Source organism: Panulirus ornatus, chromosome 12, assembly GCF_036320965.1.
Source record: "Panulirus ornatus isolate Po-2019 chromosome 12, ASM3632096v1, whole genome shotgun sequence".
NCBI lineage: Eukaryota > Metazoa > Arthropoda > Malacostraca > Decapoda > Palinuridae > Panulirus > Panulirus ornatus.
Window position 1 is genome coordinate 26,117,629 of NC_092235.1, and position 20,007 is coordinate 26,137,635.

Consider the following 20,007-nt stretch of genomic DNA (forward strand, 5'->3'; position numbering starts at 1 on the left):
GGGAGGTTGAGTGTGAAGGTTCAGTGGGGAGGTTGAGTGTGAAGGTTCAGTGGGGAGGTTAAGTGTGAAGGTTCAGTGGGAGGTTGAGTGCGAAGGTTCAGTGGGGAGGTTGAGTGTGAAGGTTCAAGTGGGGAGGTTGAGTGTGAAGGTTCAGTGGGGAGGCTGAGTGTGAAGGTTCAGTGGGGAGGTTGAGTGCGAAGGTTCAGTGGGGAGGTTAAGTGTGAAGGTTCAGTGGGGAGGCTGAGTGTGAAGGTTCAGTGGGGAGGTTAAGTGTGAAGGTTCAGTGGGGAGGCTGAGTGTGAAGGTTCAGTGGGGAGGTTAAGTGTGAAGGTTCAGTGGGGAGGCTGAGTGTGAAGGTTCAAGTGGGGAGGTTGAGTGTGAAGGTTCAGTGGGGAGGTTAAGTGTGAAGGTTCAGTGGGGAGGCTGAGTGTGAAGGTTCAAGTGGGGAGGTTAAGTGTGAAGGTTCAGTGGGGAGGTTGATTGTGAAGGTTCAGTGGGGAGGTTAAGTGTGAAGGTTCAGTGGGGAGGTTAAGTGTGAAGGGTCAGTGGGAGGTTAAGTGTGAAGGTTCAGTGGGGAGGTTGAGTGTGAAGGTTCAGTGGGGAGGTTGAGTGTGAAGGGTCAGTGGGGAGGTTGAGTGTGAAAGTTCAGTGGGGAGGCTGAGTGCGAAGGTTCAGTGGGGAGGTTAAGTGTGAAGGTTCAGTGGGGAGGTTAAGTGTGAAGGTTCAGTGGGGAGGTTAGGTGTATTTTCCTCCCACTGTAAAAACAAATCAAACAGTACTAGACCAACAGGACCCACCAACGGTCAACGGGAGAACGCATGGGCTTAACGGGAGAGGGTATGAGACGACAGAACCCGGCAACAGAACCCGGAGACGTCACCACCCCCCTTACAGAACCCCAGAGAACCAGTGGGAGAACCCAGGAACCCTCGACCATCACTACCAGCCGATACCAGTACACCTGGACCGGGAAACACCTCACTCAACAACCACGACCCGATATCACACTACAGAAACCCGATAAAACCCGATATAATACAGCGCAGAGTAATGAACACCGATTACACCCCCCCCCCCCCCCCGACCCGATCATCACTGAACGAACGGAATTCAACAGGAACTCACGCCAGGCAACGGAACACCGATAACACCGGGCAGGAACGCAACAGCGCCGGGCAGGCGCACCGATACAACGCAACATCAATCGGGGATTGTGGTGGGGGGTTGTGGTGGGGGGGTTGTGGTGGGGGGGGTTGTGGGGTTGTGGGGGAGGGATAAAAAAAAAAAAGACATATATCTAAGCGGGAGGATAAACAGGCGTGTCAACAGAAGCAGACACAGTAGCCGATACCAGCAAAAACTAACCCACAAAAACGCGGGGGAATCTGGGCGTTATCGGCACGATCGGGCCGTGAGGCGAGAGGGGTCCCCGATCGCAGGCGCGCTTCAGGAGGTGGGGTGGGGGGAAGCCGAATATAGGTGGGGTGTAGGCGGGAGGAGGCGTGGGGAGATGAGTACTAGTGGGGAGAAGGCGCGGGGAGCCTGGCGCAGCTGCGGAGTGGGCGGGAGTAGCCTGGCGCAGCTTAGTAGGCGGGAGGAGATGAGCGCAGTTGAGCAGTGGGCGGGAGTAGCCTGGCGCAGCTCAGCAGTGGACGGGAAGAATTTGGCGCAGCTGCACAGCGGACAGGAGGCAGCCGAGCAGTGGGGCTGGAGGGAGCCGTGCGCAGCCGAGCAGTGGGGCGGGAGGAAGCCGTGCGCAGCCGAGCAGTGGGGCGGGAGGGAGCCGGGCGCAGCCGAGCAGTGGGGCTGGAGGGAGCCGGGCGCAGCCGAGCAGTGGGGCGGGAGGGAGTCGGGCGCAGCTCCGCAGTGGACGGGAGGGATCCGTGCGCAGCCGGTGACGGGAGGCGCACACCACGATGACCATACGGGTATAATGGCCGCTTCCCGTAATGACCATAGCCCAGTAATTTACCGTCATTTAACATTTGGCGGCAGCCGTTCAATTTCCTTTATAACCCGGACTTTCTGTAGTTGTTTTGTGTTCTGTGGCGCTTTTTTACGTGTCCATCTGCTCTCTCGTGGGGCTGACACCCCCCCCTACACCCCCCCACTCTCTCTCTCTCTCTCTCTCTCTCTCTCTCTCTCTCTCTCTCTCTCTCTCTCTCTCTAATCCCTCCAACTCAAAACCTGACAATACCAGTAACTTCTATAACAACATATAACAAAAAAAAAAAAAGTTGTCTTTACAGTTGTCCAGCAGTGTTGTGGGTGGTCACTCACTACCACAGAAAATCCGTATATATACAACATGGTTACACACACACACACACACACACACACACACACACACACACACACACATATATATATATAAATATATATATATAAGATTATATATATATAGCTTATATTCAGTACATCATGATTGCTGAACCAGATAACATAATTACTCATCATAAATGTGGTAATGTATCATTTAATCACTTACCGAGGATAGTTACCTGATATCTGGTAATTGTGTTAGATAACTAATTTATATGATACAGATCCAGTTATATATAATTCATATGATACAGAACCTGTTGTATTTAATTTATATAATACACAACCTGTTGTATAATACAGAACCTGTTGTATCTAATCGTATATAATACAGAACCTGTTGTATAATACAGAACCTGTTGTATGTTCACCACAAGCCCTCACATATTCCCATATCACGTTGGTAGATGTTGTCACATGTGAACGGTTACCCACCGTATGATGAAGGTGAACATGAAGTACGTGTCTCCTATACACTTCGTGAGGGGAGGTGTACGACCAACTGTGTGAATTCATTAATTGATACTGGCCGTAGTGTGAGTGGGGTTCATCTATCAAGATGCCACATACACACATACACACACACACACACACACACACACACACACACATACACACAGAGCGCAAGAGGCTGTAGACCGGTTCTCTTTCTCATTTATATATATATATACATTGATGGTATCAATGATGCGTTGCATTGTAAGATGTCACAAGTCTTGGAGGATTATTAAAATCCGGGGAGGTTAAATGACAAATGAAACATGGAAGTCCACAGCTTCAACGGCCAGACGTAGACAGTTTGAGAAGCGCAAAAGTCTTGCATATCATGGATGCAGAAAAGCAAAAAGGCAAAAGTTGCAGTGCGCATTATCTTCAAATGCAACAGGTAAATTGGTGGGGAAGAGGTATGCGTGTAGTAATCTCTGGCGACCCTAAATGCAAGCAAGCATTGCAATGAAGCAACGACAAGGGCGAGTATAATTCTCGGACTTAATATCATAAGGTTGGGCCTTCCTATTAAAGTCTGGGGGAAAATCATCCTTATTCTATATAATTCATTGATTGGTCCCCCATCTTTGTTCAGTCTTGGATCACGTTAACTACAGGATTGGAATGTATATATCCTCGGACGAGAGAAGGTTAAGAGGTGATCGAACACATGGATGGAATGACCAATTAGAGTAGTTGAAAGCTGTTACGATAAACACCAATGATGACGCTCGTTACAAGGCAATGACGCTCTGACAGAGACACAACACATGGTTGTGAACTGGATCACAACATCATCTTTCAAGGTGGGTGAAACAGGAGCAGTTACGATGAGTCCGTACGACCCTACACATGCGTCAGCGACGCGGTAAAGGAATTAAACCACTGAGGAACGGACGGACGGACGGACGGACGCATGCACGGACGGACGGAAAGCTTGCAAACACCGAGGTCAACACAGCTGTGTGACCTCCAACAGCTGTACGACGACCAACGACCCAGCCCTGTGTGAAGATGGACTCCACCCGAGCCACGTCTGTGTGGGCTGTGAGGTCACATAACCTCCTGAGACCTCTCCAGATCAACTCAGGTAATAAACATCGTTGGAATTTAAGGTCAAGTAACAGTTAGGGTCAACAGAACCATCCCCCTTGTCGTAATTAAATCCCGACAACTTCGGTCGGTCATCCTGGGACCGGCAGGGGTACAGGGAACGTCGAACCCTGCCAAATATAGCGTCTGAATGTTTGTGTTTACGTAGAGTCACATCAACAACAGGAGACGCCCCTCAACACATGCCTGACAACTTTATATACATCTTGCACAAAGCTGGTGTATACACGTTACCCACGCCTGTGTGGCTGACACGATGAATAACTTACGATACAAGATGTATATATATATATATATATATATATATATATATATATATATATATATATATATATATATATATATATATATGAAGATAAGAAAATACGACATATAAATATGTAATCGAAATTCATAAGTCGGTCACTTCATACTAAAAAGAATAATTTGTAGTGTTCATGCAACAAGCGATGTACATAACTGATCATAATTGACTTTAATAAGGAAAACTAGTCTTTATAAATAATTATCAGGTCTTCCTGATTATCATGTAATCATATTTTACTGCATCAAATATCCACTAGTAAATCGACGGCTGAAACTTATTGACACTTACCAAGTGAAGCAAAGTTGAGTTGTGATTAAACCTTCAAGAAAGTATTATCACTAAGTTATTATCATATTCATTTATATAAGTTTTTTATCATATTCATTTATATTTATAATTACTAAGTAATGCATCATAAACTGTATTATCTCTACTACGAAAAACCTTGTTCTAGTTTCTTGTGCGAGTAAACCAAATATATAAACCAGCATCACCTCATCAGGTTTAACCTTACCTACTCCAAGTAGACACGAGACGAAAGGACTGGTATAAATCTGTGTGTGTGTGTGTGGAGCCAGTTGTTAAGACGCAGAACAAAGAACGAGTTTAGCGTGACGTTTATGGCACAGCTAGGTTCAGGGGGGGGCTGCTGCCTCATGAACCCCCCCCCCCTCCTGGAGTAGATAACCAGACTACACATCATCTTAATGTCGACTGATGATGACAACTGTAGCACAGGCAGCCCTGATCCAACCTAGATTGTAGGATCGTACACGCGTTAGTTTCACAGCGTCTCATTACGGTAGTTTCAGTGATAACGGGTAGCAATCTTCTCTGAGTACGACCCTTGGGCACGACGGTACGACCCTTGAGAAACGACGGGCACGACCCTTGGACACGACGGTACGACTCTCGTGGTACGACACTGATGTTTAAAAGGGGTTATACGAGACCTAGGCTAACGGGTTTTCCGTCACACCAGTTTAACGACGGAGAGAGAGAGAGAGAGAGAGAGAGAGAGAGAGAGAGAGAGAGAGAGAGAGAGAGAGAGAGAGAGAGAGAGAGAGGCAGTTAATTAACTAGCTTGTCCCAGGATAAGGTAATTACCTCCACTGTCCAGACCACTGGAGAGTGACGTAGGCAGGGGCAAGGGGGGTCAAAGGTCACTGTTGAGGGGGTCCGAAAGAGAGAGAGAGGGGGGGGGGGGCAACAGTAGTGCCCACTGCAGCATCAGGAAGGAAACACACACACACACACACACACACACACACACACACACACACACACACTGTGAAAATAACATTAGCACCCTAACCATCACATAAAGGTCAAAATCCCACCAAAGAGGCGTGCAACTACCCACCTTACGCGAGGGTGGACTTGTGCCCCTGTGGCCCGCTGGCTCAACAATGGTAGAATAACTTCCGAGTCTGCTGGAGTAATTACTGGAATAGGTAATTAGGGAGGTTAAGTGGAATTGTTAAGTGTACTGACTGGTGAGCGAGGCGGCTATTGTTAACGATAGACCGGTCGTTAGGCGGTGACCACATGGCTGGCGGCTCCGGCCAACCCTAACATGGACAAACAGCCCAGTTGGGTAGTTCAAAACGATCCACCCAATTCAGAGGCTATAACTAGATAGATAGATAGATAGATAGATAGATACACAGATAGACAGACAAACAGATAGATCGATGAAAACAAAATAAAAAGATAGAACAAAACAATTATGCAAGAAACGTATTTAATAGATCCCTTTTATCTATGGACTGGATTCATTTGTTTACATACACGATCCTGGCGTCGAACATCCCCAGCGACGACTGAACCCGGCGGCTGACCTTACCAGCGGCTACTGCTCCTGGCGGCTGACCTTACCAGCGAACACACAACCCATCCACTAACCAGCCACGCCCCAATCACACGTTAAACATTAAAACGTTGCGGTCTGCACACAACAAGATGGCACAATGCTATTATTCCTGCAGTCTTTTCTGACTCACGGGAAAAAACCCTCAAATATTCACCACTTCCTCATCAGTTTGACGCACGGGTTCAATGGGAGGATGGCGAGTGAGCATAAAGGAGGCGGGTAATGCCGGGGTTTAGGGAAGAAGAGAAGCCCGCTAAACGCTAAGGTTAGCGGGATGCAATCTCTTTAGCGGAGGAAGGAAGTGGTGTTGGGCCGCTCCCCTGCCGGATCCCACACACCGGACCAGATTTTCCGGCTTACGTTACCGATACCGGACTTCCGGATAATTGAATACTCATATATATATATATATATATATATATATATATATATATATATATATATATATATATATATATATATATATATAAGCGTATAAATGGCATTGGGTTGTATATGTATGTAGGTTCTGGCTTAGTTTGGGGTGAGTGGAGGACGAAGAGACGTTGAAGTGGGGTGGTTACTGCTGGGGTGAGGAGGGGAGGAGGTGCACAGTGTGAGGGGGTGGATGAGGAAGCTGCTTGTGTGAGGGTTGGGAAATGAGACGGGATATATAACAAGCAGTGGTCACCCAGCACCACGTTTTCTGTACTGTGGTGGGTTCATGGTTTATTCATTTTCATCAATTGATTACGGTCAAGTAGCGACATGATCCAGTACACGAGAAGCTGTCTATATACACGTGACACACACACACTTAACACTTAACACCCACTACAGTAGGGGGGGGTGTTGTCTCACAAGATCTAAGTGTAAGTGATGGTCGCATGGTAAGTCCTCACGTCCATCTATCAAGGACTTGTCCTTGAGGTAGATAAGTACAGGATAACACAGAAGGTACCTGCCCACGGCGGGAACACAACAGCCACTGAAGTGTGTTGAACCAGTCTGTAAGAACAACACATCCAACATGACTCTCCCCTGACGTAAACACACACACACACACACACACACACACACACACACACACGCCACAAACCCCCCCCCCCTCAACCCAACGTCCAACACAGACACAAACAGACACACACACACACACACACACACGCACACACAGACATAGACACACACACAAACACACACACACACGCCACAAAACTATAGAAGATAAATCATATTTAAATCCTTGCATCTGTTTTTCCATAATTCCTTCGTTGTTCTCATTATCATTTTGAACAATCAGGTCGAAAACGTGTCCCTGCCTCCTCCCCCACCCCTCCACCCCCTCTAAACACTCACCCCCCCCCCCCCCATAGAGTCTACGTAACGTGATACCCATGGGAGAGCGTTTCTCCCCTCCCCCTCCCCCCTTACAACCTCCTCACTCTCACCCCCACTAAAAAAGAAAACCCTCATGTCCCCCCCCCTACCCCCCCCCACCCCCCGCTAAGCCTTGATATCAGCTTAATGACCGTAATCACGTGATCAGTGGCTTGATCACTGCTCAACATTGAAGATCAGGAAAAAACAGATTAGATAATATTTCCCTAGAATTTAAAAACCTCGTCTGGCCTGATATATCGTCATATATATCACTTCTCTATATATCATTGCCGTCAACATAAATACACGGAGATTATTTCTATCACACGATGAATGGTTTCTATTACACGATAGATGGTTTCTATTACACGTTACATTGTTTCTATTACACGACAGATTATTTCTAATACACGATAGATTGCTTCTATTACACGATAGATTGTTTCTATCAAACGATAGATTATTTCTATTACACGATATTGTTTCTATTACACGATATATTATTTCTATTATACGATAGATTATTTCTATTACACGATAGATTGTTTCTATTACACGATATATTATTTCTATTATACGATAGATTATTTCTATTACACGATAGATTGTTTCTATTACACGATAGATTGTTTCTATTACACGATAGATTGTTTCTATTACACGATAGATTATTTCTATTACACGATATTGTTTCTATTACACGATAGATTATTTCTATTAGACAACAGATTATTTCTACAACACGATAGATTATTTCCAAGCGACGGATGAGTGATCGCTAAACCAAGAGATCTATCTCTGAAATCTTGAATATAGCACACATCCATATTTACAAACCACGTGTAAGTGATGCTGTAAACTGTAAATCGTTTACTTCATGTACGTGTCAGGTGTGACCGGATAAGTCCACATTTACAGTCGTGTCTATGATAATTGGATAATTCAAGTCTTAATCGATGGTCTGAAATAATCAAATAATCCCACAACCTTAATCTTGTGTCTATAACAACACTGGATAACCTCACAACCTCAGTCTAGTGTCTGTAAACATATCAACAACCTCACAACCTTAGTCTAGTGTCTGTAAACGATTCAACAACCTCACAACCTCTGTCAAGTTGTCTCCAACCATTCAACAACCTCACAACCTCTGTCAAGTTGTCTCCAACCATTCAACAACCGTACAACCTCTGTCTACTTGTTTCCAACCATTCAACAACCCCACAATCCCAGTCTACTTGTCTTCAACCATTTAATAACCTCACAACCTCTGTCTACTTGTCTCTAACCATCCAAATACCCCATAACTCTAGTCTACTTCTCTTCAACCATTCAACAACCTCACAACCCGTCCAGTTGTCTCCATCGATTGAACAACCTCATTGAACTCCACTATAACGACAGAATCACGGGCGGTCATGACCTCCCCAGGTCCAGCGGTACGTACGAGGCGTTCCGAGTCAGACTGGAGGCAGGGAGAAGGCTTTCCCAAGGTTCGGGCGCGTGCCGGGGGCGGCGCTGGGGTCTTTCACGTGTAGCGGGAGGCCTTTGTACGGGAGCCGGACCGCCCGACGCGCGCGTCGCTGGGTACGTCCTAACCCTTACAGCGCCCACAGCCAGGCCCGTGGGAAGGTACGAGCCCCATCACAAGACACCTCTATATAGCAATATATATATATATATATATATATATATATATATATATATATATATATATATATATATATATATATATATATATATATAAACATTCTTTATATGAATATAGCCATGTTTATACGTGCGTTTAACATGATATATATATATATATATATATATATATATATATATATATATATATATATATATATATATATATATATATATATGTGTGTGTGTGTGTGTGTGTGTGTGTGAGTGTGTGTGTGTGTGTGTGTGTGTGTGTGTGTGTGTGTGTGTGTGTGTGTGTGATTTAAAGTATCGTAAAAAGCACCATCCACGGAAACTAAGAGGAAATGATAATAATGATGATTATGATGACTATGGTCATTATACAAGAATGATCATGAAAATCATAAGTAGGAAGGAAGGAAAGAAGGAAAGAAGGAAGGAAGGAAGGAAGGGAGAAAGGAAGGAAGAAGAAGAGAATAGGGAGAAACATGAATCAGTGGGACAAAGAGGAAGAAGATGAACAAAACAAACTATAAAAAGCGATGTTGAAGGTAACAATAACATAAATAAAATAGATACAAATAAGGAAGATGATAAAGTAAATAAACAAATGATGACGAAGAAAATAACAACAAAAAAAGGAGAGAAAATTGCGCGAGAGAAATATAATAACAGAAGTGTTAAGGAAGAACAGAAGAACAAGAGAGAAGCAATACACACGAGATAATCATGTGAAGAATAAGATGAAGTGCAGAGACGATGATAATGGGGAGGAGAAAGAGAGGGGGGGAGGGATAAAAGAGGAGGTGGGGAGGTAGAAGGAGGAAGAGAGGGAGAAGGGGAGACAATTAGGCTAAAGCTCCCACCCAGCCAGCCAGCCAGCCAGGGAGAAGTTGAAAACTCTCAGCTTAACACAGCTCCCCGGGGAGAGAGTGGGGGAGGGGAGGGGAGGGGGAGGGGAGATGTGACCCTAAGGGAAGGGGAGAGATAATACTGACCTTAAGGGAGAGTGAGGTTAAGGGTCACCCTTAGGGAAGTAAGGGATTGATCTTTAAATTTTCAAGTTTTGGAAGTTTATTTGTTTAATTACACACACACACACACACACACACACACACACAGACGAGGTTATTGCAGTGGTGGTTATAGATGGTAGGAACCATGTCTAGTGGTAGGTGGGTACCATGTTTGGTGGTAGGTGGGTGGAGGTGGTGAACACCTAACCTACAGTGGGTGACAGGTGGATGATAACAGGAGACCTGGTGGTGTGTGACGAGATAACATCTGCTGGAGGACATTACATACTGCCGCCCTGGGGTCGTAACGTCAAACGTGGCTGAGACGCGAGACACTCCAGCAGAGAGGCACCTCCCCACCCACCTCTCCCTCCGGCTCAACAACGCTTGTGTATGTACTGGAGAGAGAGAGAGAGAGAGAGAGAGAGAGAGAGAGAGAGAGAGAGAGAGAGAGAGAGAGAGAGAGAGAGAGAGAGAGAGAGTATATATACTGCCATGGAAAATCTACAGGAAAGTGTGAACTGGAGAAGGTGACCTTAAGGAATGGAGGGGGGGGGGAGGGAGGGGGGGGATAAGGGACGACCCTGAGGGGCGACCCTTGGGAAGGGTGGGTTGCCTCCTGGTAGACGGACCGGAAAATTGGACTGGCATTATAACCATGTGGTGGTGAGGGAGGCGGAGGAAAACGGAACCAAGTGAACCACTGAACAATACACCTCGAGAGGAAGAAAAAAATCAGAAAATGGGAGATAACTCAAGATATCATCTATCTATCTATCTATCTATCTATCTATCTATATATATATATATATATATATATATATATATATATATATATATATATATATATATATGTATAAATGTGTGTGTGTGTGTGTGTGAACAGTTGCTGAGATGTGCGTAGCGCGGAGGGGGGGGGGGGGGGAGGACATGAAAGAAAAACAACAAGGTGTTCCAATCTTCAAAAGACCTTAACGATCGTTAACAGTTAGCTGAAGCCAAAGTCTGACGTCATGAACTTAAAACACATAAATACAAACGTTACTGAAATTCAAATAAGTACACCAAAAAACGTATTATACAAACACATAAATACAAACACCCACGTGAAATACATACAAGGCACACACATAAATTCACACACACACACACGGCACACACACACACACAAGGCACACGCACACACACACACACACGGTTGCCTCCTTTGTTGTACAATTTATTCAAGATCAACTTCATTGATTTTGTTCTTCGTCTCTCATGATGTGAGCCACGTGTACCGCCCCCTCCCCCCCACCCCTCACGCACGCGCGTGGGAGGAGGAAGGAGAGGCCCCGGCACGTGCATTAGGGAAGTGCCAGTACGTGTTCCGTAGTCCTCACCCCTCCTACCCTTACATAGTTCTCAATTTCCTCTTCATATTCTGTCCTTCCTTCCTGCCTTTATCACAGCGTCCTGCAGATAATGATAATCATTTCTCTCGCCAAGTTTCTCTCCCGCCCGGCGCCACGAACCAACGAACAATGGCTTCAAATGCACACAGACCACTCTCAGGGGGTCTGTGTGACGTACTGCAGGGGACCATCCCCCACCATCCACAGTACAAGACTGACTCTTATGATTGGACCGTCTCGTATGCCATGATTCAGGCTGTCGACACCACGTCGTTCCCCTATATCACATTGGTCCATTTCATTCTATCATTGTAAAGATTAATATACACCCTAACCCCTTTATACAAAGGTTAAAGTGCACGTTATCCCTTTATCAACAGATTAACGCACCCCTTACCCATACAGACGATCATTAACCTAAACCAAACTGGAAAACTATAAAATGAATTTTAGATATTTTACGATTTTTCTCTAAAATAAATAAATAAATAAGACATACCAATCGTAAGAAAGTGTTTGATATATTCGTTTCAGGAAACTGCAATATTTTGTTAAGCTCTCAGACATACAATACGAAGCATCAGGACTACGATACATAAAGTATAAGTTGAAATAATGGTAATCTACTATAAAAGATAAATATTACTAATATTACGTAGTTATCATGGTTAGGTACTTAAGTTTGTTAAGTAGTTATCATTGTTAAGCAGTTATCATTGTTCTGTCAAGTAGTCATCATTGTTAGGTAGTTATCATTGTATTGTCAGGTAGTTATCATTGTTAGGTAGTTATCACTGTTAGGTAGTTATCATTATTAGATAGCTATCATTGTTAGGTAGTTATCATTGTTAGGTAGTTATCATTGTTAGGTAGTTGCTACTATTAACTATTAGGAAGTTATTCGCGTGAAATATAATTCGAGGATTTTCGTTTTCAGAAGAGTGGAGAAAAATGTTAGTGGGGTTGTCTCCTAACTACTGGATTATGATAAGTACAAAACCCTAACCACTTTCCACAGTAGGGAACTACCAATTTGCTACGCCAGAATCGTCCCTTAGTACATGACGCAGGACACGAGCATCGTAAGAACGGTCAGGATAGTTAAGTAAAACACGTGATTGGACGAGACAGACAGACAGAACTACCACCCTACGGGTAAATTACCCTAAGGGCGTTTTTTCTCTCCTCGCTTTCCACGGCGGCTTTCAACACTCTGGACCACAGTTGGGTACGACTATAATGCTCCCACACAGACAGACAGACAGACAGACAGGCAACTCTACACCATATTGCTACGGTCGAGACTACGGCTCCGTCCGTTTTCCGTGCGTCTATTTCAACACCGAACACTTCGTAACAGAACATGGGAATTACGCACCCCTCTTAAGTCTCTCTCTCTCTCTCTCTCTCTCTCTCTCTCTCTCTCTCTCTCTCTCTCTCTCTCTCTCACAGGGATTAATCTTCGTTCTCAGAAATTATATAGACGGAGGATAATTGGTCTTGTAACCCACTTGTGAAGAGAACGGGAGACGGTTATGACAGATTGTGTGTGTGTGTGTGTGTGTGTGTGTGTGTGTGTGGACGGGAGCTTGCCCGCGGGCTCCCTCCCACCACCATTACCGTCCATTTCTTGACAGATCCACCGCCCCGGGGGCTCGGCCACTTTTCTACCGTCCAATTTCTCCTGGGTGAGTCCCGTCACTCCTGTCTACTGTGTATATATGAGCGTCTACATTCACTTCCCTCAGTACCGTCCATTACTGTCTACTGCCCTTGCTATAGGTAGATCTTGTCGTTTGTACAGTATCTGCCCCCCCTGTCACTGCCTGTCACATTGTTATGGCGTCTGTCAACTTCGCTACCACGTGGAGCCGCTGCTCTGACGACTGTGTATACTGTCCTTTCTGCTGTGTTCCGTCACTCCTGCTGTGTTCCGTCACTCCTGCTGTGTTCCGTCACTCCGGCTGTGTTCCGTCACTCCGGCTGTGTTCCGTCACTCCGGCTGTGTTCCGTCACTCCGGCTGTGTTCCGTCACTCCTGCTGTGTTCCGTCACTCCTGCTGTGTTCCGTCACTCCTGCTGTGTTACGTCACTCCTGCTGTGTTCCGTCACTCCTGCTGTGTTCCGTCACTCCTGCTGTGTTCCGTCACTCCTGCTGTGTTCCGTCACTCCGGCTGTGTTACGTCACTCCGGCTGTGTTCCGTCACTCCGGCTGTGTTCTGTCACTCCGGGTGTGTTCTGTCACTCCGGGTGTGTTCCGTCACTCCTGCTGTGTTCCGTCACTCCTGCTGTGTTCCGTCACTCCTGCTGTGTTCCGTCACTCCGGCTGTGTTCCGTCACTCCTGCTGTGTTCCGTCACTCCTGCTGTGTTCCGTCACTCCGGCTGTGTTCCGTCACTCCGGCTGTGTTCCGTCACTCCGGCTGTGTTCCGTCACTCCTGCTGTGTTCCGTCACTCCTGCTGTGTTCCGTCACTCCTGCTGTACGTGTTGTACGATGGTTTATGTAGTGGCGTTTACTGTGGTGGTGTAGTGGGTTTCCACAGTGTGGTCACCAAGACAAGTGTTGTCACTGTGGTGATGGCGTGTTGGCACTATAGAAAACGAGAGCGGAGTGGTCACTGTACAAGTGTTATAGTGATGATGGTGTAGTGTGTAGTGGGGTAGTGTGTAGTGGGGTAGTGTGTAGTGGTGGGGATAATGTAACACTGGAGACCATCTTGGTCATAAGGGAAGGTTGCCAGCTTCTCACGGGCCAGTATTACCAGTGGGGTACCCTCCACGACCACTCTCCACCCTCCCCCCCATCTCTCTCTCTCTCTCTCTCTCTCTCTCTCTCTCTCTCTCTCTCTCTCTCTCTCTCTCTCTCTACCATCCCCCCCACCGACCACCCCCACCTCCCAAACAACCACACTATCACCTACCGGCTTCTGAGGCCGCCAGATAATCGTATTTCGGGGTTAACCAAGTTCCGGATAGTCAAAATTGTGGTCGTCCGGATAATGGATATTCAAGATCCAGGCCAAGATAATCCCAGATAATATAATCTTTAACCGCGTCCCTGACGACGGAGATTCTCATAAACGGGGTGTGGCCATTCCTAAACACAACCGGTTATTACAACATCAAAATTCTGATCATACATTTATTGGGTCATTAATATCCCAGCTTAATCAACCGGCAGTCACGGCTCAACTTCAGCTCGTACTCGAGAAAGACAAAGAAAGAAAAAAGAATCAAGTTCACTGGAACTGTTAGGATCATATATATATATATATATATATATATATATATATATATATATATATATATATATATATAAAAGTTCGAGTTATCCGGATGGCGGAAATGTTGATGTATGCTGGCCATGTTCGTCTCGAGTTATCCATACTCTGATAATCGAGATAATAGAGAGAGAGAGAGAGAGAGAGAGAGAGAGAGAGAGAGAGAGAGAGAGAGAGAGAGAGAGAGAGAGAGAGAGAGAGAGAGAGAGAGAGAGGAGGTTAAAGATTCGTGGAAGGAGAGAAATGCGCCAGAGTATATGCAATACTGCCTCTTTTTACGGCCTATTAAATCGGGTTTAATGATATCCAATAAAGTTCACATTACCTGGGGAATGGTGGCGATGCACCTGCCGGCCGTGAGTGCGTCCACAGGGCGCCATAATGGAAGTGTAGTTGCGTAGCTCACACACACACACACACACACACACACACACACACGCACCTGTTGACATGGCGGAGGCCAAAACATAGCGTTCGCACGTAAGACTTTACATTGACCGATGGAGTTGTCATTCCTGCCCCATTACTTGACCCTCGGTCTTATATATCAGCATCATCAACTGCAGTTCCTTCAATTTACAGGTAATCAACCGTGGGTAACCCCTACTCATACAAATGGAGTCTGAATTCCATCAATAACCGCCATATCCTTGATGTTTCAAATTACCCGCGCGCCACGCGCAATTTTCCCCAACTCTGTCTTTACAGACGGCTTGAGCTGCAAGATTACTCAATAAATCTTCCATCGTTCCCCTAACATTTCTAACCTTAAATTTAAGGTGGACTTCCGCCACGGAAGGTAGAGAGATAGGGGAAAGTATAGATATTACTCAAGGTACTAGTTCCTTTGGCGGAAGGCTACGATGCGTCAAGCGGCCACCTACGTACACATACATCTCTCTCTGAGAAAAAGTTCGCAGAAATACGGTACTTAACGTATAATCCAATCTATAAAATACAACCCTTGCATGCCTACCGTCATTTTATGGTCGTGTTCTTCCAACACAGTTAATCTAAAGTACGTTTTTATATAAGGAAGGGGCGGGAAGTGGCTGGGTAAGGCGGCAATCATCACAGCAGGAGGTACGCCATTATCAATCCCTAATCTCTTGTTGGCGGCAAACAATTCGTTCCAACAATTTACGTGCATGATCATGTAATGCATTTGTCAGTGGACGCCCCTAGTTGCCTATCGTAACTTATTTATTGACGAGATAACTAACCCAAGAGAGGATAAAGCAAAGTTATAACCTATCGACATGTTACTCTTGCTGGCACTTGAGAAAAGATAATGCCCAAATCTGTTTTTTATTTAGACTTAACAGATTAATAATGTGCTCAGATATCTATTACTAACATAAATGTAAGTCTGTTGGGCTGCTGGATTATTCAATGATAATGCAATGATCAATTTTCATCTATCTATCTATCTATCTATCTATCTATATATATATATATATATATATATATATATATATATATATATATATATATATATATATATGTGGGTGTCTGCGTGTGTGTGTGTGGCAAAGTGGCGACGGAAATGGATGAAGGCATGTATGAATATATAGATGTGTATATATGTATATGTCTGTGTATGTATATGTATGTATACGTTGAAATGCATAGGTATGTATATGTGTGTGTGTGGGCGTTTATGTATATACATGTGTATGCGGGTGGGTTGGGCCATTCTTTCGTCTGTTTCCTTGCGCTACCTCGCTAACGCGGGAGACAGCGACAAAGTATTATAACAATAATAATAATGAATAAATATATATATATATATATATATATATATATATATATATATATATATATATATATATATATATAAGACGAACACCATATATACTACAGAGTAATCTCCAACTTAACAGAGTACTTATAGTAAAGTAATTACATCTAGTACTCATAAATTTACCCCCCAGTCCGAGCCGTGGTCAACACATTTCTCACGTCCCCCATCAACACCCACGTCACGTAGCGTATAACTTGAGTGGACAAGATTACATCTTACACAATGTAATCTGTTCATCAACAATATTACCCCCAGCAGATATGATCATCTACCTCAGCAAACATCACAGATCCTCCAGGTAAACAATACAGGTTACTTCTGTACACATTGCAAAACTCTCTCTCAGCAATGACTGTAACTTAACAATAATATAATTTCCTTAGAAATCAATGTAACTTAAGAAAACGCTATAATTACCTTAGTAATCATTGTAACTCAGTAATACCATATCTTGGTGATCAATTTAACTCAACATCACTATAATTACATGAGTAATCACTGTAATTCAACATCACAGTAATTACCATAATAATTAATATAACAACACTTCAATTACCTCAGTAATCACTGTGACTGAACATCATTATAATTACCGTTCAATCAATGTAACTCAACACTATAATTATCTTAATGATCACTGTAACTCAACAATATACCTTAGTAATCAATGTAACAACACTATACTTACCTTAGTAATCACTGTAGTTCAAACACTACAATTACCTTCGTAATCACTGTAGCTCAACAATATAGTTACCTCAGTAATCAACGTAACTCAACATTATAATACATAAGTAATCAATGCAACTCAACAACAGTATGATTATTTCAATAATCAATGTAACCACTATAATTACCATAGTAATCAACATGACTCAAAACACTTTACTTACCTTAGCGATCAATGAAACTCTACAGTTACATTGGCAATCAAGTAACTCAACATTATAATTAGTATCAATGTAACTCAACACTATATTTACCTTATTACTTAATGTAGCTCAGCATCATAATTTCATTAGTAATCCACGTAAGTCAACACAGTAACTTCTTAAGCAATTGACGTAATTGTCAGCCCAGCGGGACGACCATTACGTATGACGTTACGACCCTTGGGTATGATGATGATGATCGAGTCATCATACCCAAAGACCCGTGTCGTCGTTCCCAAGTGTCGTACCCTTGTTCAAAAGGTCGTTCCGCCATACTCTACGGTCGTACCGCCGTGCCACACGGTCGTACCCAAGTGTTTAAAGTTAAAGTGTTTGATTAAGTTATTAAAGGTCCCGTGAGTTATGCCCTCAGTGAAAGGGGAGGTGGATGGGTGTCGGGTGTTATCGTGCACCTGGCAGCTGCCGCCACTCCGCTAGTCAAATGAGCGTCCGCTCCCGCCCGCCATCTGGATTGCGCGCGTAAAATTAATAAAATCAATGGCAAGGCATTTTAACCGCCCTATTCATTAAGAAGCATTTGCATATAGAGTAAGCCATACGGCATCAACTGTACTCGTATAATAATTGAGCTCTGTCATCACCCGGACGATAGACCTTAATCTGCTTAGCTCTGCGCGGGAAATCCTCCGGCCAGCGCATGATGTCGTACGCTGGCACACCGCTCCGCACCTGTTCGCTGGATTATGGTGTTTTGATATTCATTATGTGCGTCCGACGCCTCCCCATTTGAATATCCAAACCTAATATTTTACTTTCGTGAACAATGAGGCGGCGGTGTCGGTGCGATGGGGGTCTGTGTTCGTTGTGTTTTGTGCTTGTTTTGCTTGCACATAACACTTTAGTTACTTCTTATATTTCCCCTCACAATGGAAGGAATGATTTTGCTTTTTTAATATTTGTTCTTATTTTTTCCTCTCTCCCATTATCTTGGGATCGACTGGCATGATGGATAGTTGGAGGTAGACATGTTGGTTAAACTCGACCTGTTTATATATATATATATATATATATATATATATATATATATATATATATATATATATATATATATATATATATATACACATTTTCTTTCTTTTTTTGATGTAGGTCTTTAAAGAAAACGGAAAAATGCAAAATGTCATGGCAGGTTCTCGCACCCGAAAGGAGCCCTCCTTACCCTCCTCCTGCATGGAGAGCAGTTCCAAAACTGTCTCATAAAAGGCGTCTTCAGGTTACCCACTGCTTGGTCTGGTCTCCCTCCGTAACCTTGGGTATGACTTCCATCATTGTACCATCCTCCATCACTGTGTGTGGGGGCTTCCATCACACCCTCCCTCACCATACCACCATGACCCATGGTACATAATTGGCACATCATCAGACCCGCCAGGTGGTACATCGTGTACCATCAGATGGTACATAGCCAGGATAAGTGTCCTCCCTCACATCTCACTAGTTTCTCCCTTGCTACTGTGTGTGTGTGTGTGTGTGTGTGTGTGTGTGTGTGTATGTGTGTGTGTGTGTGTGTGTGTGTGTGTGTGTGTGTCACAGGTCACCCTATGCAACCATACCACACAAACCTACCAACAATTACCCTAACCCCCCTCCCCCCCAAACTCCTGTCCACCCCCCAATAAATTCCCCCTACCCACCATGAGGGAGGGGGGGAGGGGGGAGGGGGGAGGGAGACAAGAACATAAATTAGCGTGGTAATGACCCAGGGGAGAGGGGGGGGACACACACACACACACACACACACAGGTGGCAAGGGTGACTATGTCATGCAGATTATCTGCTACTGACGGCCTTATTAACTCCTTCGTGATGGGGGGGGGAGGGGGGTAGTCCGGCAATGTTGAAAGGGGTTTTGACATGCAAATTAAGCAGTAAGGCTGAGCACAACCGTGTGTGTGTGTGTGTGTGTGTGTGTGTGTGTAGACCAATACAACACCTATATCAGTTACCTTAACTACCACTCCGACGTTAACCATATGTAACACAATTATCTAATTACCTTACAGTAACTCCAGCATCATTACTGTACAGTTATATATGTGTGGAGGCCATTATTTTCAGCAGGGACCTCAATATGTTACTACTATAATGCTACACTGTATAATGCTCTGCTATAATGCTCAACTATAATGCTGAACTATGATAATGAAGTATCATAGTGAACTATAATACGAATCTATATCACTAAACTATAATACTGAAGTAAAGTACTACACAATAATACTGAGGTATACTACTAAACTGTATAATACTGAAATATTATACTAAACTATAATACTTCAGTGTAATACTAGAATATTATACTAAACTATAATACTTTAGTGTAATACTAAACTATAATACTAAACTACAATGCTAAACTGTAATATTGAAGTATAATATTCAAGTTATAACACCACACTATAATACTGAACTACTGGTCTAAAAAGGAAGGACGTTTAAACAGGGTC

The 20,007-nt window shown here is 44.1% G+C and overlaps 1 protein-coding gene across 3 annotated transcripts in view; it reads right to left on the minus strand.

The window, feature by feature from the left end:
- The window catches only part of Fancl (E3 ubiquitin-protein ligase Fancl), a 242,763-nt gene that overhangs the window by 192,217 nt on the left and 30,539 nt on the right, over window positions 1-20,007 (minus strand). Inside the window, exon 1 of one of the 3 annotated variants that reach the window (XM_071667591.1) lies at window positions 17,591-17,665. The exons of the other annotated variants lie outside the window; for them this stretch is intronic. The gene's annotated coding sequence lies outside the window, so the exon portion shown is untranslated. Of the gene's footprint in view, window positions 1-17,590; window positions 17,666-20,007 lie in introns of those variants that run through there. 3 annotated transcript variants of the gene reach the window in all.